General features: G+C 38.8%; 1 protein-coding gene across 4 annotated transcripts in view; it reads left to right on the forward strand.

The window, feature by feature from the left end:
- The window catches only part of kiaa1328 (KIAA1328 ortholog), a 170349-nt gene that overhangs the window by 94721 nt on the left and 51347 nt on the right, over nucleotides 1–24281 (forward strand). The gene's annotated exons all lie outside the window — the stretch shown is intronic.

The following is a 24281-nucleotide window of genomic DNA, read 5'->3' on the forward strand; positions in this document are numbered from 1 at the left end:
AAATTCCATGTAATTCGTTTTTACTTCTAGCTAATTGATTTTTGCTATGTATCCAAGTAAAATTTCAATATTTAATATGGAGATCAATATTAATTTACTAATGTTAATATTTGGACATCAGAACCAAGCAACCTACTTTAGGTGGTGCAGTCGACTGTTCAAAAGGCTGTAGAGAGATTGGGGAGGACAAGGAATGATTCACTATGGTCACACCTGCCAGATGATATCATTGTGACTTTGATTAGGGTTGTTTTAGTGCTATAGTTGGTATTGAAGAGATTCAAGTATGGAGCTTCCTGTAAGTTGAATTTAGAAGGTGACAACAGATCAAGGGAGAAAGGCTGGTAGTTTTCAGGAAAGTGTTATCAATAGTTGAAATTTAAGGGGAGTTGGTAATGTAGTGATATTGTCACTGATTTAGTAATTCAGAGACCCAGGCTATTCCTCCGGGAACAGGTTTACGTTCCACCATGATAGATAGTGAAACTTAATTCCAGATTGTATTAGTCTATTTTAAAGTCAAGTCTAATGGTGATTATGAAATCATTGTTGATTGTTATTAAGGAAAAATCAGGTTCACTAATGTCCTTTTACGGCAAAAAAGCAGCTAGCCTTAACTTGTCTGGTCCACAAGTGACTTCAGGCCCAAAGTAATGTGGTTTAACAACATAGTGAAATGGCCAAGCAAACTGCTCAGTTTAAAGGTGATTAGGGATGGGCACCATATATTGACTTGACCACTGATGTCCACATTCCATAACCAGATACAAAAATGAATATATTGCAAACATAATACAAACAAACAAATATTGTTAAGTTTGACATTGTCCTTATGAAATATTCAAATTACTGCATTGGGATAACTGCTGTACTGTTTTGGAAATTATACCTCCTCATGTCCTTTGGAAGATTAATGTGAGTACATGCTGATAAAAATTTACCTGATTAATTATAAAATGTGAACTTGGAGGGTTGAGTTTGATTTCTTTCATAGAATAACTTTTTAGTAGACTTTTTTGTGAATGTTTGTTGAACAACTGCTGAGTAATAAATTGAAAGGTCTGTGGAGAGATGGCTGTTACATGCTTCTGCTTTAACTACCATTCATTATTTGGCTCTGTAGCTCCTTTAAAACATTGCTGCAATTATGTTGTTATAAAGCAGAGGTTGACCACCACCCCCACCACCGACAACTAAAACCAAAATATCCAGAGTGGAGCACCTTGTTCTGTAACCTGTTAAAATGAGTGTGATAAGGGATATAATCTTCTTTCTCAGCAGCTTCTAGTGGTTAGGTAAAATAAACCCCTGACACTCTCACTTTACAATCAACAGGTAACAATTTATTTGTCTAACTATATTATTAACAATCTGATTAAACCCCTTCTCACTGCTAACTATTCCCAAATAAAAGATTCAAATGGTATGCAGTTCCAGTAAATAATGTCCCACTTATATAAAACAAAAATAATAAAAATAAAATTTAGTCTCTCAAAATTACAGCCAGGTTACATGTCTTCTGGAATGTTCTGTGCCTTCTCTTGCGAATGTTCTGTCAGGGATGCTTCTCCATTGAATGTTCTGTCAGGAATATTAACTAGTGGTGCAGTAGCTACCTTTGATTTAGATGGTGCTTTCTCTAAGACTAAGGAGTCTGTGGGAGCCAGCGATTCTCTCTTGACTCTAGCAGATACAGTTCGCTTTCCTGTCTTTGACCACCTGCCCCTTCTTTTATACCCATGATGACATATCAATATTTCTTGTAGTAAGATTGGTCTTATGTTGTCAAAACCATTAGATTTAAATTTAATTGGTTTTTGGTATCTCAGTGCTTGGTTCAAATTAATTGGCTAAATTCAAAACTTGTTATCTTGTGGCAGCACGGTGGCACAGTGGTTAGCACTGCTGCCTCACAGCACCGGGGACCCAGGTTCAGTTCTGGCATTGGGTGTCTGTCTGTGTGGAATTTGCACATTCTGCCCATGTCTGCGTGGGTTTCCTCCGGGTGCTCATGCTAAATTACCCGTAGTGTTCACAATGTGTAGTTTAAGTGGGTTATAGGGGGAATGGGTCTGAATGGGATGCACTGAGGATTGGTGTGGACTTGTTGGGCCAAAGGCCCTGTTTCCACACTGCAGGGATTCTAATTCTAATTCTAAATACTAAACAAAACTGCTGCTTAGCCTGCAGACAGAACAGCCTTTTGATATAAATGTTTCAATTCAGGTGCTCTGTGCATCTGCAAACCTACAAGTTGCTGCCCACGGACCTTCTTTTCAAATCTCTAAGCTTAGAAAAAGCACATTGTTGTCTTTTAAAGGGACCATGCATTGCTTTCTCCCCAGCATTTTACAAACACCAATATTTCAATACCAAATTTTACCAACCTGCATTTCAGCCCACAAATACACTACTAACTTTGTGACAATGTCATTTGGAGAAACTGCTCAATTAATGCTTACCATTAAGTCAGTAATAAGACAGAAATACATAAATGTTTATATTAGTCACAGTTGTAAAAATCTGGACTTCCTCCACCCCCAAACCACCTTGGAATTTTCTTTTGAAGAGAATGAGAATGCTTGAATTCTGGCTGAGTGTTTAACTGTGGAGCTGTATTTATCCTGTTTTTGATGTATGTATATTCAAGCACTTTCCAACAGCAGTCAGTTAATGTTGTCCTGAACCACAGCCCTTTTTTAAAATCTTCCTTCCTCAGGTACTGTAATCGTATCTTCCATTTCCTGCCTTCTATAGCTTTGGAAAAATGACCTTTGAGACCTTTTGGTGTATGCCTTTTCGTAACAGAGTATGTAGTATACTTTACTGCTAAGTCTTTAGGTTAGCAAACCTATGTGTTCGTGCTAGGGTCTCTGGAGAAGAGATGAAGTGGAGTGAGCTTTGTTGGCATATCTGCTGTCATTCATTGTAGAAACTGATACATACATATTGAAGAACTTACTGGAAGCATGCCTCAACATAAAAAGAAGGAAGGAAAGCATTGATTGTGTTCTCTTGAAATGACAGCATAATGTGCATTACTCCATAAGATTAAATGAATGTGTTTCGACATAGTTGTGAAACTATAAATATAACTCAAATACAGTAATGCCTGCACTGTCGGAGTCAATGGTTTATCTCCCAACTTTTCCTCCTCCGTTCTTGCTCAGGTTACAAAAGGTGTTTGTGTGTCCTTTTGAAGTAATGCTATCTTTTTTTGTGAAGACTCATTGCAGATAAGAAATGATTGAAATTGATTTTTGACTGATCTGGTAGAAATTTTTCTTAACTTTAAGAATCAGCTTTTCAAAGTTTAAAAAAAATCAATCAGTCACAGTGTTGGAAATCTCTCCTAACTCCTCCTCAGTATTTGTTGGATTACAATATACCAGTACCGTATTCCACCGACATAAGAAGGAGCAGACGTAGGCCTTTGGACCCACTGAGTTTGCTCTACCATTGAGTGATCATGACTGATCTGATCATCATCAACTCTACTTTCCAATTGGGCTAACTGTTACTCTGAAAGTATGCCCTGTGATCTTAGACTCTCCAACAAAGGGGAGCAACCTTTTTACATCAACCTTCTCAAGCCCCTATACTTCTGATACTTTTCAATACAGTCACCTCTCATTTTGTAAACGTTAATGTGTACAAGCTTGACCTACTTAATCTGTCCTTGGAAGAAAATCCCTCCGTGCCTGCGATCAACCAAGTGAACCTTCTTTGGATGCCTCAATGCCAGTATATCATCCCATAGATAAATGGACTGAAACTGTTCAAGTATTATAAGTGTGGTCTGGCTAATGTCTTGTACAGTTTTAGCAAAACTTCCTAATTTTTGTGTTATTCTCAGTGAAATAAAGGACATCTTTCCACTTGCCCATGCCCTATTACCTGCTGAATATGGATGTTAGCTTTTTGTGACCAGTGCACAAGGATTCTTAGATGGACCTGTGCTGCAACTTTCTGCAGCCTTTCCCAATTTAAGTAATTATTATTCTTATTAAAGTGCATAACCTTATATTTTCCCACTTTATATACCAACTGCCCACTTCTGGAAAGGATAATTTGCTGCCAAGCTAACAATCATTTTGAAAATGTGGATTATTTAAGGAAAACCCAGGAATAGATTTGATAGGGGCAAACTATGTTTAAATAATTTTGATTTTTTTGTGACGTAGCAGAACAGATAGATTGGTCTTATGTGGAGTACTCGAACTTTGAAAAGAAGTTTGATATTTTATCACAAAACAGAATTTTAAGGAAAGCTCCAAGCCCATGGTACAAAAACAACTATGGCAGCATGAGTATGAAATTGACTGCAAGGTACAAAACAGAGAGGTTGTTTCCATTCATTCATGGAATGTGGGTGTCACTGACTGGGTCCAATTACTGCTCATTCTTATTGCCTTTGAGAAGGTAGTGAGCTGCCTTCCTGAACTGCTGTAGTCCATTTGGTGTAGTTAGTTCCACAATGACGTTAGGATTAGAGTTCCAGAATGTTGACCCAGTAATACTGTTGGAACGCTGATGTATTTCCAGTCGGCATGATGAGTGGCTCAGAGGTGTAAGTGGTGGTATTCCCATGTATCTGTTACCCTTGTTCTTTCAGATGGTAATTAGAGCATGGTATCTAAAGAACATGTGAGGTTGTGCAGTACATTTTTTTTATACGATGCACACTAAAATTATTGGTAGTGGAGGTGAATGTTTTTGGATGTGGTGTCAATCAAACAGACTGCTCTGTCCTGGATTGAGTCAAGCTGCTTGGGTGTTGTTGGAGCTGCACTCATCCAGGCTAGTAGGGAGGAATCCATCCTACTCCTGACTTGCACCAGGTAGTTGGTGACCAGTTTGAGAAGATGGGAGGCTGCAGGACCAGTGGCCTCTGACGTACTCTTGTATGCACAGTTTTTATATGGATGGACCATTTCAGTTTCTGGTCAATAGTCACCTTTGTGATGTTGATAATGAGAGATTCTATGATGATAATGCAGGTTAGATTCTCTCTTGTCGGAAATGGCCATTGTCTAGTCTCCTTATGGAACAAATGTTACTTGCCACTTGTCAGCTTCAATACCGTCACTGGAATGTTGTCAGTATCCAGTGGCTCCAACTGTCTTTTGATATCAAGTTGAGTGAATCAAATTGGCAGGATACTAGAATTTTTAATCTGGGCATCTCTGGGGAAAGTGGAGATAGATGATCCACTCAGCATTTCTAGCTGAAGATATGTTGAAAATCTTTCTCAAGTGGATGTGGCAGACTGCAGCACTTAGATCTGATCTGTTGGTCATGGAACTACTTAGCTGTGTGTCACACTGCTGTTTGGCACACGAGTATCCCTGTTTTGCAGCTCCACCAGATTGAAAGCTCATTTTTATTTATGTCTGGTGTTGCACCTGGAATTTTGTCCATACTTTTCTTTGAATCTGAAATGTTGTAATGAATCTATGATTCTCGGTATGCGATTTTTTTTCAAAGCACTTTTATTCAATTTATATGTAGTAGCCTTTTCATTAAATCTTCTGTACAGGAGCTGCCTGTCAGAGTTTGTGGAACATAGCATTTCTAAATGAAGATCTAAAATATTGCTTAAGTTTTACAGGTTGCCTGATCCAAAATATTTTTACATTCCTGTTTTATGCAGTTTTTGATTTATTGTTAATTGCAAACATCTTTTATCAAGTTCTCCAGTTTTATTTTAAAAGTTTGCATAAGTACTTGTTAGCTTGTGCACAATGTTTCAGCTCCGAGGTGAGGTGAGAGCTCAGAGCATGCGTGCGTGTGGGAGGACTATTTGGAGGAGGAAGGCAGAGACATCTATGGGCTGGAGAGAACTGTGAACCCACCAACCCCACCCCGCCCCACCCTCAGCACAGAATTCGTTGTTATAAATTTCCAAGTACAGTTCCACACAGCAGCCATACATGTTTCCAGGTCCTGATGTAATGGATTAAGAAATAGCTATGTTGCTCAGCACACAGGGAGGAGTTGGTGGTGTTGTGGTAATGTTAGTGGACTAATTCAGCACCTTAAACTAATGTTCCAGAGGCATTGATTCAAATCCCACAGGGCAGATGGTGAGATTTGAATTCAATAAAAAACTGGTCTAATGGTGATCGTTGTAAATTGTTATGAAGAAAACCTATCTCATGCATTTTTCCCTCTTTAGAGAAGGAAATCTGCCATCCTTACCTGGTCCTGCCCATATATGACTCCAGACTCTCAGCATTGTGGTTGACTTTTAACTGCCGTCTGGGCCATTAGAGAGGCAAGACAACCATTTTGCCTCTGTCCATTAATAAACTCTTGTTCTTGAACATGGACCAAAGGGGAAGCATGGTAAATTAGAAATTTAACTTCAGGTTGTGATTGCTATAACTTGATGAATCAGCTATTAGTTATTGAATCCTTATTAATACATTTATTTTATTCTATGTTAGTATTCTGCTTTTAACACATAATTTGGTTAAACTTTTAACCAGTGATGTAAGATAATTTAGGCATGCCAAAATTGAACCAGTCACATTTTGAGGGGAGAAAAAATTCTAAAGGGACCCCCATCCTTTTTTGTCACTTACTGATAAACCTTAATTAACATGCAAATTTGAAGTCATTAGAATGCATTAAAGGTGTTTAACTACTTCTCCCTAAAGAAATATTCAAATTACACTAAATGTGGTTTTAAATTATTTAATTCTCCAAGGTGTATGGTAACATTTTTCTGTGACATCTTTTTTAAAAATGACAAGGTTAAACTTTTTAAAAAGTAGTAATTAATACTAGAGTAATTGTGTGTTCGAGAAATGATGATCTTTGAATGGTCTTCATAAAAACTTAATCATTTACATTTTTAAAAAGAAAAAAGAAACATCCTGTTTTGTTAGCCTGTATATAGAGCAATTCTTCAAATATTTCTATTAAGTTGAATTGTGTAAATAATTCATGTCAGGGTGCCTTACTTGAACATCTGCTCAAGCCTTTAAGCTTTGATGATTGAAGTTGAAGATAGAACATATAAACAAATTAATAGAACCTAACTAGAAACTTCTATTGTAAGACCATAAGACGTAGGAGTGGAAATAAGGCCATTCGGCCCATCAAGTCCACTCTGCCATTTAAATCATGGCTGATGGGCATTTCAACACCACTTCCCTGCACTCTTCCCGTAGCCCTTGATTCCTTCTGAGATCAAGAATTTGTCGATCTCTGCCTTGAAGGCATCCAACGTCCCGGCCTCCACTGCACTCTGCGGCAATGGATTCCACAAGCCCACCACTCTGTGGCTGAAGAAACGTCGTCTCATTTCAGTTTTAAATTTACCCCCTCTAATTTTAAGTCTGTGTCCTCGGGTCCTAGTCTCCCCGCCTAACGGAAACAACTTCCTAGTGTCCACCCTTTCCAAACTATACATTATCTTGTAAGTTTCTATTAGATCTCCCCTCAACCTTCTAAACTCTAATGAGTACAATCCCAGGATCCTTAGCCGTTCATCATACGCTAAACCTACCATTCCAGGGATCATCCGTGTGAATCTCCGCTGGACACACTCCAGGGCTAGTATGTCCTTCCTGAGGTGTGGGGCCCAAAATTGGACACAGTATTCTAAATGGGGCCTAACTAGAGTCTTATAAAGCCTCAGAAGCAATTTGTAATTTCAGTTTCCATTGTGTGAAAGGGGGTGGAGGAGAGAGAAAATATTATTTTGTATTTAAATGTATAATAGGACTTATCACTTTAAAATGTAAAAGTATTTTTATGTTTGCTTGTGCGTATGAGACAGCATTGAAGCTTTAGTGCCTCAGCAATCCTCTTAACCTTTTTAAGTTGAGTAATATGAAAAACTAATAGTCATTGTGCAGGATAAAGATGAGGTTAGTCAAGAGACAAAAATTAGGCAACACCAAATTTGAGCTTGAAAGACTGTAAACTGTTGGAGGATGGAAAGACTGGATAAGATAAGAAGTTATGTATTATTTGTACCCTGAGCTAGTTCAGGAAATTTAGTGGGCACAGTTACATAGAGAGGAGAAAAATTGTGGAGGATAAGCTGCTTCCAGTTTATTTATTTCATTCATGAGATGTGGGCATTGCTGGCTGGTTTGGCATTTTGGCTGTTTTCCCAGTATGTTTTCCTTGGTGATGATTGTTTTAAGATCCTTCCCTTTAATCTCTTGATTTTTAAGTATCTTTGGAAAGTTTAATAGAAACATAGAAGGAAGGAGCAGGAGGCGGCCATTTGGCCCTTCGAACCTGCTCCACCATTCTTCACAATCATGGCAGATCATCCAACTCAACAGTTTAATCCTGCTTTTTCCCAGAATCTTTTGATCCTGTTCGCCTCAAGTGCTATATCTAGTTGCCTCTTGAATACATTCAATGTCTTGGCATCAACTACTTCTGTGGTAATGAATTCCACAAGCTTATCACTCTTTGGGTGAAGAAATGTGTCTTCCTCTCCGTCCTAAATCATCCACCCCAAATCCTCATCTGTGACCCCTGGTTCTGGACACACTCACCATCGGGAACATCCTCCCTGCATCTACCCTGTCCAGTCCTGTTAGAATTTAATAAGTCTGTGTGAGATCCTCATTTGTTTGAACTCTAGCGAAAACAATCCTAACCTCATAAATCTCTCCTCTTACATCAGAGCTGACATCCCTAGAATCAGCCTGGTAAATCTTCGCTGCGCTCCCTTGAGAGCAAGAGCATCCTCCCTCAGAAAAGGAGACCAAAACTGTGCACAATATTCAAGGTGTCGTCTCACAAAGGCCCTGTATAACTGCAATAATACATCCCTGCTCTAGTACTCAAAACCTCTTGCAATGAAGGCCAAATACCAGTTGTCTACTTTACTGCCTGCTGCACCTGAATGCTTACCTTCAGTGACTGGTGCGCAAGGACACTTGGGTCCCACTGCACATTCCCCTCTCCCAATTTACAATCATTCAGGTAGTAATCTGCTGCCTTGATTTTGCTTCCAAAGTGAAAAATGTCACAACCTTTCTAAGCCTTCTACGGTGAAGAGAGGCATAAAATACATGTTCAATACTTTCATCTGGTTTTCCGTTATCAATTCACTGGACATATTTTAGAGGAACAGCTCTAACTTTAGTCACTTTTTTTCCTATTTAAATACCTGTAGAAACTTTCACTACTTTTTATATTGTACAGTTTGGACCAAAGGACCATTTTTTTTCCAATGCAGGCGGACAATTGGTTTTGGATTGATTTCGTATTTGTATAGGTTTTCCAATAAACCTGTTACATGGAATATAATTAAGTACTTTTTGAGCAGGTGAGAATTGAAAATCTTCAGGACAACCTTTCCAGAAAGTGTGGGTAAGATGAGGAGGCAGGCCACTATGAACGATTGTTGCTGCTGATAATTGAGCCTGCATAGTTGGCTTTATAATGCAGCACATTGCCTGGGGAGGCAATGGCCAAGTGGTATTATTGCTGGACTGTTAATCCAGAGACCCAGATAATGTTCTGCCACAGAGGGTGGTGGAATTTGAATTCAATAAAATATCTGGAATTAAGAATCTAATGATGACCGTGAATCCATTGTCCAAAAAACCCATCTGGTTCACTAATGTCCTTTAGGGAAGTAAACTGCCATGCTTACCTGGTCTTGCCTACGTGTGACTCTCGACTCACCGCAATCTGGTTAACTTTTAACTGTCCTCTGAGCAATTAGAATGGACAATAAATGCTGCCTAGCCAGCGATGCCCATATCCCATGAATGAATAAAGAAAATAAATCTAGTCTATTGAGCTAATTGACTTTATATTACAAATTAGCTCTTTCTCATACTCTATATACCTTCTATTAGCCATTCTTTGCTGGTCCTTAAGATCAGAATTGGGGTGTTCCTTTTGATTTAATACTGTTCGTAACTTCCTTATTTAGCCATGGATGATGCATCTTTTTTTAAGAGGCGTTACTTCTCGTAGGAATAAGCATTTGCTGAAAATTATTCAATATTTCCTTAAGCATCTGTCACTGCATCGTTACTAACCTTTTAAACTGGTTTCCCAATTCACTTTATCCAGCTCTGCCTTTGTGGTCTACCACAGTTTGGTTGGAGCGCTAATTTTGGAGCCACATTTCTTTCCTTCAATCAGATTGTGAAATGCTGCCATATTCTGATTGCTGTCACCTCGATTCTCCTTTAATGAGGTTATTGGTTTATCTGCTGTCATTGCTCGTTACCACATCTAGAATCACCTGCTCCCTATTAGTCTGTAATACCGCTAATTTTCTTGGCTACATTTTTCAATCTAGTTTGTCTAATTTGTGTGGAGATTTACATTAAAGTCACCCATGATTTTTGTGTTGCCTTTCTTACATGCCCCACTTATTTTTCTATAACCTGTACTATAGTATACTTACTGTGAGGAGGCTTAGAAACTACTGTACAAATTACCTCTTAAACTTTGTATGTACCCAATCTGTTACTACATCTTTCTCTGTCAAGTTAAATTCATTACTCACCAATAACATATTCAGTTACCTGAGCTAACCGTTACTTTTCCTTAGCTCCTATCTTTTTGGATTGTTGAATATCCTTCAACTTTAAGGTGCCAGCCGTGTCTTTGCAATAGTTGTACAAATTTATTTCTGTGTAACTTAAAATTCATTCATTTGTTATGAATGTTGTGTGTATTCTGATAACTGCCATTTTACCATTTTTTGCCATCTCAGACCTTACCTGCTGGTTTACCAATAAATTTGTACTCTGTGCCCCTTGCTGCCACTCAAGTTATCATTAACCAAATCACTATTCTATTTCCTTGCTGTTTTCTTTTATTTACCATATCTTGTCTGATATGGTCTGCGCCCACCATCCCCAAACTCTTTATTTTAAAGCCCTAACTACTACCATTGTTATACAAATTGCAAAAACACTAGTTCCAGCACAGTTCAGTGGAAACACTCCAACAGTTCTTCATTGCCTAGTATTGACGCCAGTGCCCCATGAATTAGTACCAATTTCTCTCACGCCAGTGTTTGAGTCGCACGTTAATTTCACTAATCTTGCCCTATGCTACTTCTTTCACTTGCAAACTTAGTGCATGTATATTCCTAATTTATACAGTAATTTGTTTTTTTAATGAGCAGTTATGCTCAGTCTCCAACTAATATGTTGCCATCTATTTCTTTGTTTTGTTTGACTACTTTACAGTTGCTTTGTTTGAAGTCTTTAGTCTTGCCTATTATAGAAGAACATTTTAAATACTATTTGTGCAGTATATTTAATTTATAGGTTATCTGCAACCCAACACATTTGTTCAAAGCCGTTGACTTAATAGTGACTGCTGGTTCAATCCTATTCACTACTCATTTAAGAGTTGGTCTTTCTTGACTGATTCATTTTTGAAATAATATATTTGGGCATAACAATAGCAGTAGAAATAGTGATTTAACATCTGCTGCTGTCAGTGAATAGAGAATTTGGGATGTTGTGGAGTTTTTTTTATAGGAAAAAATCAAAACAAACAATGAAAACCCAAATTATTGTAATTTCCTCAATGAATCATTTCATCCAGTACATGCTGGTTTCTATTTTGAATTTACCATCAATGATTTCCACCAAAATTTTCTTGTCAATCCTGTTAGCATACAAGAGAATGCAAATCTGTGGAAAACCTAAAATAGAAATCAACATAGACGTTCAGCCATAGGAAAGTGTGGAACAAAAGACTTCTCAGACAAGTGTCTTGTTTTTGTGAATCCTGAAATGCTAGCAGGAAACAAAAGCAAAAAAAAAGGTTAAGCAAATACTTAAGTATTACATTAAAATTATTATTATCATGGTATGAGGTATTAAAATTACGTTTCATAACATTCAAAACACACTTAAATACTAACTGCTTTCGCTATCTACATGTTATTTCAAAATAATAATTCTCTAACAGATAGCTATCAGTTTTTATTAATTTAAAAATCTTTTTCTCCAAAATAATTCCTTTCTCTCATTCCTCAAGAAATAAAGCATTTGCTTTTAATGTTGGATGCACAATCTTTGATTTTAAGCAATGCAATTGAAATCTAAAATAACTTTATTGATCGTATGAACAACAGATTGTGAACAATAACTGGCTATCTGGTTTTTATGTCTGCAGTGTTTGCACTTGTATCTTTCGAAATCTAATAGTTTATTTTAACAACTGAACACTATGTTGTAACAAGGTAGGAGAAGAGGATAAAATGGAAGAAATCTTTAAAACTTGATTGTCATCATTGTTAATTCCATATCAAGTACAGGCAGTCCTTGAATGACGAACAGGTTCTATTCTTGAGTCTATTTGTAAGTTGACTTGTATGCAAGTCAGAACATATCTCAGGACAATAATAAATAGTTATTTCTAAGTACAAGAAATATTCATGTCAGATTTTATAGTTAATATTAACACACCTCTGTATGGGATGCTGTTCATAAGCATGGGTTTTTGTAAGTAAAACACTTGTACATCAGGGATCCCTTGTATTTTGACCCGTTAGGAAATCGCTGCTGTAGATACAATAATCCGTAGAATGCTGGACATGTGTAAATGTGCAGTATAACTTCTAACTTGGTACTTCTCCTGATAGTGGTGTGGATATTAGAAATTTGCAGGTTTTAATATAATCTTACATTAAGGTAGCAATATCATAACTATATAACTTGGTTTAAATAATTTGGAGTAATTCTGAATTTTTAAAAATCTGTCCACACTTGAGCGAGATAATTTATGAAACATTTTAGCAGTTTTGGATTAAACTAAATAGAAATAGTATTGAAACTATTATCTTCCATCTTCAAGATTTCCAGAATTTGCTTTATCCCTGTTATCAGGTTGAAAATACATGGTTATTTGCAAGTTATAAAAGAAAAGTATTCTGTTATGAAGTATTTTTCAAGAATAAAATAATGCCTATAATAGCTGCTTCAAGAATCCTTCATGACGTATTCGTGATTTTGTCTAAAGGTAGTATTAAGCAGGTTTGAAAGGTCAAAATGTCCATATGGCGTGCACCAGCCCCTTGACTGAGTATACTTGGTCTCTCTTATATTATTTTAAATCTAGGACATACCATAAATTTTCCAAGTATCTACAATAATTGAGCTGTTGTGCAATAATACTACCTGGCACAACAAATGAAACTATCATGTAAATAGTTTAGAATTTATTTTTCTTAGTTGAATTAGACAGCTTTAAAATGTGACCTGTTCCATTTTACTCCTTTTCGGCTATTAAACCCATTCATTCTATACAAATTGTATCATTTGTATATTCATATTGTGCAATGATGTCTTTATTTTGTTGTAATCTTGTGCTGCTTACATTTAGCAAAAATGCAATAATTTGACTTTTTTGTCTCCATTTTTTGTTCAGTAAATCACTGCTTCAAGCCAACGGAGTCAGAACATTCCTAAACTGTGATTCTAATCTTTGTTATACTATAGGACCAAGTTAGTTTTAGCATTTCACAGAACTTAGAAAAATGCAAGAAATATATTTCTTACTAGTCTGAATGGAAAAAAAGCAACGTGTTTAACACATCCAGTGCAAGGTAGTTTGGTTGAACAAGATCCAAATTTCTCCACCATTGGTGCACTGTGCTAGCAGTGTAAACCATCAGAAAGATGTATTGGAGCAACTTGTAAAGACTTCTTGACATTTTATTCCATACTTGCACTTCTAATCCTTACTGCCATCCACACCATCCAAACTTGTAATTATGTTGTCTTTCCCTCTCTGACAGTCATCAGAGTCAAGTTTGTTTTGTTTGTTTGTTCATTCAAACAGAAAATCGGTGTGCCTTCAAAGTGTCCGTTTATGGAATATCCAAACATGCAGTCTGTAAACCATGCCTTTCCTGTTCACTGATGTATAGCAGGCAAAATTCTATTCTGGAGTCAAATTGAAGATTCCAGAATGACAATGGTGCTGTCTGAAAGTTTCACTCACCAGTACAACATACACAAAATAATCCTAGTCTTATCTAATCTGGCAGTTTAATACCTGGTTAAATGACTTCATTCAGACCTGGAATTGGAAACTAAAGGAATATGGCACAAGTCAAACATCCTCAGCTCCAGAAAGTCTATGGATGGGAGATTTTATGAGGTATTTTTGACATTTTGTTCATTATTTTGCAGAAAGGAAATAAAATACTCCGGATTTTTGAAATCTGAAACAGAAAATTCTGATGATATTCAATAATTTAGGTGGAACCCTGGAGAGGGAGCCGAAGGACTAATGTTTCAGGGTGATAACGTTTCAGTTTACGGTCTTACAGCCTTTCACCTTGACTTACTGAGTATTTCAAGCCTGTTTCAATTTATCACTGTTGTAAAGGTTATTTTAGTGTATTTACAAGTTTTCTTGTTTCATGTTCAGTATCACATTAATACAATGAGATGAAATATTTTAAAACAGATTGTTTTATGTGGCTTCCTTATTCTTGATTGGTAGGTATTTAGCAATTGAGCATCGTTATTTAGAAAAGATGGTAGTCTTTCAAACAGATCAAAGAAATGTAATTTTTTATGCTCTGGACATATGTCATGTTACTGCACAGGACCAGACACACATTATTTTCTCTTCTCACTTTTCCAAATAACTTTCTGAATTATGTATGAATTTTCCTTTAAATTTGGGTTGTAACATGGAATACTTTATTCTCACTCACTTGTTTAATAATGTGTTAATAATTCCCTCTTACCATGTGATTGGTTGACAAATAATTTATAACTAACTTCGTTAAATAACCCCTTCAAGACATTATTTGCATCTGCTCTGTAACAGTTAAAGTTATCTAATTCACTATGGAAAGAATTTGAACACATGTTACATTAAGACTATTGGTCTGCCAACCCAGCCATAACCAAGACTGGGGGTGTCATGAGGAACTAAACCCCTGTACTTATGCTAAATCACCAATTAGTCTTAAATCATTATAATGCTGATTGAAAAATCTCTGAGGCCCAAACAGTGAATGATGCGTTTGCTAACTTTGTTTTTCCAGAAAGCAATTTTTGTGCTTTGTTGTTGGAAAGACTTTTTTGATATCTGTCAGAGCTACAAAGAAGCTTCAAAAAATAAGAACACAAATGTCAAAAATAAGAACGTGCAGAGAAAATGAGTCCAGCAGTGAGTGTTTACAAAGAAGTGATGCAATGATTCCAGGCTGTAGAATATGATACAGCGTGATTGTGCTTTGCTCTTAGATAACTCAGTGGAATGGATTTGGGTAATAGTGTCCAAATAGTTATATAGATTTTAGTAAGTATTTCTCATCACATTCAATGTTCTGTACTCTTTGCTTGCTGTGGATGAACCAGTTTAGGATCTAAATAGAATGCCACCCACATTCATGAAATCAAACGAGTTAATGTCCGTAAAATGCAATCTGAAACACGAGAATTCTGCTGTTCCACCCCCCAGGTCCTGTGCCATGGTGGCATATAATAGAACAATGAGAGTAATCTTCCATAAGAAACAGGCAGGGACATCATTTACAAGTGTAGACGTAATACTGAAGCATGTTTCTCTTTAATAAATACAGTTGCAAAATCCTGCATGACTTAAGTATTTCTTAAGATCAATAAGTTCTGTAACATTCTGGTGAATCTCCTCTTTATCTCATTTTTACATTTTTCCAATGCATTTGTTTTGTTTATATAAAAAATGTTGAATCTGCATAAACTACTAACTAGCTTTTTATAACATTATATTGTTTCACTTCACTTCTATTGTGTTAACTGCTTTCAGTACAGCATAAATGACCATGTTCACTTTTTTTAATGAGCTCTTTACTTAGAGTCATAGAAATGTACGGAAACCTGTGCCCTCTCATTTTGGACTCCCTCACCTCAGGGAAAACTCCAATGTCTGTTTACCCTATACACGCCCCAAATGATTTCCTCATAAACCTCCATAAGATCCACCTTCAGCTTCTCTTTTTCCAGGGAAAATAGCCTCAGTCTATTCATAGAACATAGAAAAGTACAGCACAGTACAGGCCCTTCGGCCCACGATGTTGTGCTGTGGAATAATCCTAATCCAAAAATAAAATAACCTAACCTACATTCCCCTCAATTCACTGCTGTCCATGTGCATGTCCAGCAGTCGCTTAAATGTCACTATTGACTCCGCTTCCACGACTACCACTGGTAAACTGTTCCATGCGCGCTCAACTCCCTGGGTGAAGAACCTCCCTCTGACGTCTCCTCTATACTTTCCTCCTAACACCTTACAACTATGAGCCCTCATGGCATTCAATCCTGCCCTGGGGAAAAGTCTCTGGCTATCGACTCTATCCGTGCCTCTCATTACCTTGTACACCTCGATTAGGTCACCTCTCTTCCTCCTTCTCTCCAGAGAGAAAAGTCCGAGCTCAGTCAACCTCTCCTCGTAAGACAAGCTCTCCGGTCCAAGCAGCATCCTGGTAAACCTCCTTTGCACCCTATCCAAAGCCTCCACATCTTTCTTATAATAGGGCAACCAGAACTGGACACAATATTCCAAGTGTGGTCTCACCAGGGTTTTGTAGAGCTGCAGCATAACGTTGCGGCTCTTAAACTCGATTCCCCCTGTTAATGAAAGCCAAAACACCATATGCTTTCTTAACAACCTTATCCACTTGGGTGGCAACTTTGAGGGAGCTATGCACTTGAACACCAAGATCCCGCTGTTCCTCCTATATTCAGCATTTAAGTTCGACCTTCCAAAATGCATCACTTCACATTTATCCAGGTTGAACTCCATCTGCCATCTCTTAGCCCAGCTCTGCATTCTGTCAATGTCTCGCTGAAGCCTGCAATAGCCCTCGATACTATCAACGGCACCTCCAACCTTTGTGTCATCAGCAAACATACTAACCCACCCCTCAATCTCCTCATCCAAGTCATTTATAAAAACTACAAAGAGCAGAGGCCCAAGAACAGAGCCCTGCGGGACACTACTCAGCACTGACCTCCAGGCAGAATATTCACCATCTACAACCACTCTCTGCCTCCTGTAAAGCTTCTCCTCATAGATCAAACCCTCCAGTCCAGGCAACATGTTTGTAAACCTTTCCTGAACCTTTTCAAATTTCACAACGTCCTAACTATAGCAGAAAGCCAGAATTATACCCTGTATTCCAATAGTGGCTGAAACATGACCTCCCAACTCCTATACTCGATGCACTAAGAAAGGCAAGCTTGTCAAATGTCACCTTCACTATGCTATCTACATGCGACTCCATTTTCGAGGAACAGTGAGCCTGCACTCCAAGGCCTCTTTGTACTGCAACATTCCCTAGAAACTTACCATGAAGCGTATAAGCCCTGCCCTGTTTTGCCTTTCCAAAATCCAGCCTGTCACAATGATCTAAATTGAACTCCATCTGCTACTCCTTGGTCCATTGGCCCATCTGATCAAGATCCCATTTTACTCTGAGGCAACCTTGTTACCATGTGTCCTACAGTCACATCCATATCATTTATTAGAATGACAAAAAGCAGTGGTCCCAACACTAATCCTTGCGGCACACCCCTAGTCATAGGCCACCAGTCTGGAAAGCAACCCTCCACCACCATCCTCTGTCTTCTATCTTTGAGCCAGTTCTGTATCCAAATGGCTAGTTCTCCCTGTATTCCATGTGATCTAATCTTATTAACCAGTCTACCATGAGGAACCTTGTCGAATGCCTTACTGAAGTCCACATAGATCATGTCCCTCACTCTGCCCTCAATTCTCTTTGTTACTTCAAAATACTCAATCAAGTTTGTGGGACGTGATTTCTGACACACAAAGCTGTGTTGACTATCCCAATCAGTCCTTGCCTTTACAAATACATGTAAGTCCTGTCCCTCAGAACAACCCTACCTAGCACTGATGTCAGGTTCACCAGTCTGTAGTTCCCTGGTTTTTCCTTACCACCTTTCTCAAATGGTGGCACCACATTAGCCAACCTCCAGTCTTCCAGCACCTTGCCTGTGGCTATTGATGATACCAATATCGCAGCAAGGGGCCTGGCAATCTCTTTCTTAGTTTCCTACACAGTTCTACAGTACACCTGATCAGGTCCTGGGGATTTTCCTACCTTTTTGCATTGTAAGATGTCCAACACCACCACCTCTGTAATATGGTCATATTGCATTTTTAATTTTGAAATTAGCTGCCACAAAGCAGTAAAAATCAATGGTTTGGTCATGCAGTAGCTCATGGATACAAAATAACCAAACTTTATGCCCAGAGGCGGTAGAATAATGATTTGTTTTCAGTATTGCAATAATTACATATCATATACAACTACAATGCAAAAAAATTGGATCAAATATAGTTTGTGATATTTGAATATAAATTTGCAACAAGGGGCCCAACAGTCACTTCCTTCGCTTGCCACAGAGTTCTAGAGTACACCTGATTAGATTCTGGGAATTTATCCACTAATATATGTTTTAAGACATCCAGCACAACCACCTCATATTAGTAGGTTGGCAGATGACAAGTGGACAGCCAAGAAGGTTACCTCAGAGTACAGCGGGATCTTGATCAGATGGGCCATTGGTCCAAGGAGTGGAAGATGGTGTGGGGTGTCTTAAAACACAAAAAGGTGGATGCATCCCCAGGAACCTGATCAGGTGTTCCCTAGTGGGAAGTGAAGGAAGTGATTGCTAGGTCCCTTGCTGAGATATTTGTATCATCGATAGTCACAGGTGAGGTGCTAGAAGACTGGAGGTTGGCTAATGTTGTGCCACTATTTAAGAATGGTAGTAAGGAAAAGACAGGGAGATATAGACTGGTAAGCCTGACTTCAATGGTGGGCAATTGTTGGAGTCAATCCTGATGGACAAGACTTGCATGTATTTGGAAAGGGAAGGACTGATTAGGGATTAGGTAGTCAATGTGGCTTTGTGTGTCAGAACTATTGTCTCACAAACCTGATTGAGTTTTTTTTTTGAAGAGGTAATGAAGAGGATTGATGAGGGCAAAGTGGTGAAATTGATCCATAAGCACTTCGGTCAGGCATTCAACATGGTTTCTCATGGTATACTTGTTAGCAAGGTTAGATCACATGGAATACAGGAGTGCTAGACATTTGGCTGCAGAACTGGCTGAAAGGTAGCAGATGGTGGTGGTGGGTTGCTTTTCAGACCGGAGGCCTGCGACCATCAATGCACCACAAGGATTGATATTGGGTCCACTGCTTTTTATCGTTCATGGAAATGATTTGGATGTGAACACAGGTATGTTTAGTAGATTTGCAGATTACAAGTGGACAGCCAAGAAGGTTACCTCGGAGTACAGCGGGATCTTGATCAGCTGGGCCAGTGGGCCAAGGAGTGGCAGATGGAGTCTAATTTAGATAAATGTGAGGTGCATTTTGGAAAGGCAAATCAGGACAGGACTTATATACTTAATAGTAAGGTCCTGGGTAGTATTGCTGAACAAAGAAATTTTGGAGTGTAAGTTCATAGTTCCTTGAAAATGGAGTCATCTCTAGATCAGATCGTGAAGAATGTGTTTGATATACTTGCCTTTGTTGGTCAGTGCATTGAGTGTGGGAGTTGGAGGTCATGTTGCGGCTGTACAGGACATTGTCTCAGCCACTTTTGGAATGCACCGTGCAATTCTGGCCTCCCTGCTATAGGAAAGGTGTTGTGAAAGTTGAAAGGGTTCAGAAAAGATTTACAAGGATCTTGTCAGCGTTGGTGTGTTTGTGCAACAGGGAGAGGCTGAATAGACTGAGGCTGTTTTCCATGGAGTGTCAGAGGCTGAGAGGTGACCATAAATGTTTATAAAGTCTTGAGGGGCATTGTTAGGGTGAATAGCCAATATTTTGTCTGCCAGATGGGGGAGTCCAAAATGAGAGGGCATAGAAGCAACTTTTTCTTGGACTGTGTGGTGCATAAATGGAACAAGCTGCCAGAGGAAGTGGTGGAGGCTGGTACAGAAACAGTACTTAAAAGGAATCTGGATGGGTATGTAGTTATAAAAGGTTTACAGAGATATGGGCCAAATGCTGGTAAGTGTGACCAGATTAATTTTAAGACATCTGGTTGGCATGGACAAGTTTAACCAAAGGTTGTATTTCCGTGCTGTACAGCTCTGACCTATGACTGTGACCACTGCGCAATCCTTGTGTAGGCAATGTTGCATCCTGACATTAAGGTTACTACCCATCAGTAGTATTACATTACCACCATATTAAAATAGGTAGATTCAGAATAGATCCAGGAACTCAAAGCTGGGCTGCTATGTGATAATGTGAGCCATGAACAATGCAGAACTGTTTTTGACTATAATCTGTAATCCACATGACTTGGGGCATCCCTTACTCTATCAATAGTATTAAACCATGTTCAAGGAGGAGTGCAGAGAAGCATGTGTGAAACAGTGCCAGACATACTGAAATGAGGTGCCAACCTTGTGATGGTTCAACACAATACTTGTAAGTAAATAGTGGTGGTAGCGTGTGATAGAACAAGTGATTCCACAAATAATGGATCAAATTCAAAGCTCTGGAGTCCTGCCACAACTAGCCCATAAATATCAGACTAATGGGCTGAAAAGACCCCACAAACCGCTCCATTTCTGTCATGGCAAACCCAACATACCAGTGCAAAAGACCAGGCTGAAACATTTGACATAAATACTATGTGGATAATCTATCTTGGCTTCATGCTGAGGTTTTCATCTCTACAGATGTTGGTCCTTCAGCTAGTTTGATTCAGTCCTTTATGGTATTAAAAAATAGCTGCAGCAACTAGGTGCATCCAAATACATGGCCTCTGACAATATCTCCACAGTAATATTGTGATACCATTTTGAGGGGATATGCATCTGTTGTGTATATATATATAATCAAGGAACCAGGATGTAAAGTACCAAGTGACCAAGCAGTCAGTGAATGGTGCTGAGTGTACTTTTGGTTGCATAATCCTATAATGTATGAAAACTAGAAATATTGGTGTACTCTTCCAATAAGAAGAATCTATAAATAATTGCTCAGTAAGTTTGTGTATAAAGACATGAAACGCCACAAGGAACAAAATTGCTATTCCCCTCTCAAACAAGTGTACTGTTTTGGATACTGATGGAGCGGGGTGATTGTCTCTCGAGGGGGGAAAGTAGCAGCAGCAGCCAGATTTTTGGCACCACAACCAGCTCTGCTGTAAGGCAGGGGTATGGCAAAGCCCAAGTGAGCAATTGTGTTAGGGGACTCTCTCTAGCCAGGGTCAGGTGCCTCTGCGGTCATGTGCGAGATTCCAGAATGGTGTATTGCCTCCCTGTTGCCTGGTCCAAGTGTGTCTCGGAGCAGTTGCACCAGATTCTCAAAGGGGAGCATGAGCTCCTGGCATGGAACTGAACCAGCCATGTAAATATTGTGGCTACCGATAGGGTCAGAGACTTGATGTTCTGTTGTGAGTAATTGGCTTTCTGTCTCCCCAGTTTAACAGTTTACAAGGCATTACTCAGAACTGTGATAGAGTAATCCCCACGTACCTGATAAGTGTGCCTCAAAGCATACTCAAGGACTTGACACTATCAGAATAAAGGATCGATCTTGTCCTATCCCCAAGCTTCAACACTCACTCCTTGCACTGACACACAATGGACTGGAGGAACTGTACAAGCAACTTTTCAAAGTATTTTCTAAACAAAGGGCTATAAGAATTGGAGCTGGAGTAGTCCTTTCATCTACTTGGGCTGAGCCCACTCCCGACATTCGATGACACCATCATCAACACCGTTTGCCTGCATTATACCCATATCCACTTTTTAATTAGTAAATAGTGAAGAAATTTCTCTAAACTCCAGGTGTAAATGGTCTGACCCTTATTCTGAGACCGTATCCCCGGCTGTAGATCCCAAGTCAATGATAACATCCTTACTGGGCCTACCCTGTTGAGCCCAAAACAAACTTGTGTGTTTGAATGAAATCACCTCTCAACCCTCCAAACACTACAGAATATAGGCCCAGTCTATTTAACTTTCCCTCATTCGCAATCTGTCTGTTGCAGGAATTAGTTAAGTGAACTAATCTGCTTGCCCACCTTTAGACCTCATACATTATCAAGCAAAAAGTAAAACGTGTTAGGAGTTTGATCAGAGCAAATTCTGAAAATACTTATTTTAGCATTTGCAAGTATAGAATCTTTTATTTCAAGTGAAAACTTTCATACTAACTAAAAACTATGAAATGAGAACCTATTAGTGTGAAAATTGATGAAATAGAATGAGAATTAGGTTGTGAGGGCAGAGCTGAGATAAGTAGAACAGCAATGGTCAAAGTGGTAATGACAAAGCTAAGATAACACATCTACCTTTAACCTGCTATTTATCAAAACTCATTGTTTTGGAACTGGAACAACCTTACTAATAACACTGTGGTTACATGTACACCAGATAGACTTACACAGTTCAAGACTATGCTGCAGCACCTTTTCAAGGGCAGTTAGGGATTTGCAACAAATTATGCTCTTGTTAGCGAGGCTCACATTCCTTGAAAGAAGGGGGAAATTATTCAAATTGCAATTATGCAGCTTCTTTAAATTATATGAAAAGAAGAACAGAAGCCAAAGTAAACATGGTCCCCGTGGAGGATGAGGCAAGGTAAATAACAGTGTGGAACCAGGAAACAGCAGATGAATTGAATAAATACTTTGCATCAGCCTTTACAGTAGAAGACACTAGCATCCCAAACATAGGCAAAGATGAAAAGAAGGAGAGGAAATAAATACACTAGCCCTCCATGAGAGAAAAAGTGCTTGGGAAACTGTGGGACGAAAGACTGATATGCCTCCTGGACCTGATGGGATGTCTTCTAGGATGTTGAAGTAGCTTCAGAGATAATAGATATGCTAGTAGTGATCTTCAAAAGCACCTGAGCCTCTGGAAAAATCTCAGAGAATTGGAAAACAGCCATTGAAACGTTTTCGTTTAAAGGAGGAGTCAAAAAACAAAGCTAACTTGGGGCCAGCATTTTTCATGTCTGCTCATGGAATAATAGAACAGAAAAGAGCTGTTCGACCCATCAACTCTGCACCGATAATAAACACACTTAATCTACACTAATCCTGCTGTACAACACCCACAGTGTTGAATGTTATGATGTTTCAATTGCTCATCCAACTAATTTTTAAAAAGTTGTGAAATTTCCTGCCTAATTGAGGTATACAAGATAATGAGAGGCATAGATAGAGTTGATAGCCAGAGACTATTTCCCAGGGCAGAAATGGCTAGCACGAGGGGTCATAGTTTTAAGCTGTTTGGAGGAAAGTATAGAGGGGATGTCAGAGGCAGGTTCTTTACGCAGAGAGTTGTGGGAGCATGGAATGCGTTGCCAGCAGCAGTTGTGGAAGCAAGGTCATTGGGGTCATTTAAGAGACTGCTGGACATGTATATGGTCACAGAAATTTGAGGGTGCATACATGAGGATCAATGGTCGGCACAACATTGTGGGCTGAAGGGCCTGTTCTGTGCTGTACTGTTCTATGTTCTATGTTCTATGTCTAAGTACCAAGCATTCCACTGTTTTTGGTAAAATGTTAGTCTGTTATAAAGGCTGTATAAGCACATTTTGAAATACATAACACGATCAATCTTGAACATTTGAGATTTGAAGAAAGGTCATGAGATACAAAATGTTGATTCTGCTTTCTCTGCACAAATGCTGCCAGACCTGTTGAGTTTCTCCAGCAAGTTCTGTTTTTGTGACCTGTTACTAGTGGTGTGCCATTGGGATCAGTGTTGGGCCCATAATTTATTTAATTGGATGAAGAAGGTGAATGTAGCTTTGCTAAATTTGCTGATGATGCAAAAATATGTGGGCAGGCGAGTGGTGAGAATGACGCAGAGTGCAGATTAAGTGATGGGCAAATATTTGGCTAATGGAATTTAATATGTGAAATGTGAGGTTATGCACTTTGCCAGGAAGAAAAGAAGATCTGTATATTACTTAGAGGAAGACTGCAGCAAGCTACAGACCAGAGGCATTTGGGACTCCTTAATCACACAAATTAGCATACAAGTTCAGCAGGTAATATGGAAGGCGAATGCAATGTTTGGGGCTTTTATTTCGAATGAAATGGAGTATAAAAGTTAGGAAGGTTTTCAAAACTATACAAGGCACTAGTTAGACCACAGCTCAAATTCTGTGAGCATTTATGGGCCTATTGAAGGAAAGATATATGGTTATTGGATACAGACCAGAGAAGGTTCACTGTGCTGATACCAGGCGTGGAGGGACCCTCTTATGAGGAGACGTTGAGTAGATTGGGCTGTACTCA

This window comes from Stegostoma tigrinum, chromosome 1, assembly GCF_030684315.1.
Source record: "Stegostoma tigrinum isolate sSteTig4 chromosome 1, sSteTig4.hap1, whole genome shotgun sequence".
NCBI lineage: Eukaryota > Metazoa > Chordata > Chondrichthyes > Orectolobiformes > Stegostomatidae > Stegostoma > Stegostoma tigrinum.